The 655-nt window shown below is 60.5% G+C and overlaps 1 protein-coding gene across 1 annotated transcript in view; it reads left to right on the top strand.

The window, feature by feature from the left end:
• Positions 1 to 655, top strand: part of LOC107751345 (protein NipSnap homolog 3A-like) — an 8,261-nt gene that overhangs the window by 2,028 nt on the left and 5,578 nt on the right. The gene's annotated exons all lie outside the window — the stretch shown is intronic.

Raw genomic sequence — 655 nt, 5'->3', positions numbered from 1 at the left:
TCCACCAGAGGAGCCCTCTTGCAGCCGTCTGGATGAATGGTTCCTGCCGGGGCGCCACCAGGCCCCTAGTCAGCGTGCTTCTCCGTTTTTCCCGGTGGCCCACGACGAGCTCACCAGATCGTGGCGCGCTCCCAACTCCGCCCACCTCCGTACTGCTTCTTCATCCGCCCTCACTTCCATCGATGGCACTGAAGAAAAAGGGTACGATAAGCCACCTCTCCTAGATGAGTCAGTGGCCGCGCATCTCTGCCCGCCCATGGCCATCGGCTGGAGAGCAAAGGCCGCTCACCCATCCGAGCCATGTAGGACCACTTCAGCTCTTGCTGGATGCTCCTACACTTCAGCTGGACAGGCGGCTTCGGTGCTTCATTCAAAGCTGGACAGGCGGCTTCGGCGCTTCATTCTATGGCGGTCCTCCAGGCCAAAATCCTCGCATCCTCCGACGAGTCTGGCCTGGACCCCGCTACCCTCAGGGATCTGAGGAGCGCGACTGACCTGGCTCTACGCGCCACCAAGACCACCGCCCAGGCGATCGGGAGATCGATGGCCAGCCTTGTGGTGCTCGAGCACCATTTATGGTTGATGCTGACGGAGATTTAAGGACGCGGATAAGATCCCCTTCCTCGATGCTCCAGTCTCTCCCAAAGGCCTTTTC

Source organism: Sinocyclocheilus rhinocerous, unplaced genomic scaffold (genome assembly GCF_001515625.1).
Source record: "Sinocyclocheilus rhinocerous isolate Xijiao unplaced genomic scaffold, SAMN03320098_v1.1 scaffold1233, whole genome shotgun sequence".
Lineage (NCBI taxonomy): Eukaryota > Metazoa > Chordata > Actinopteri > Cypriniformes > Cyprinidae > Sinocyclocheilus > Sinocyclocheilus rhinocerous.
Note: the sequence above shows the minus strand (reverse complement) of the source record. Positions and strands in the feature narration are given on the sequence as shown.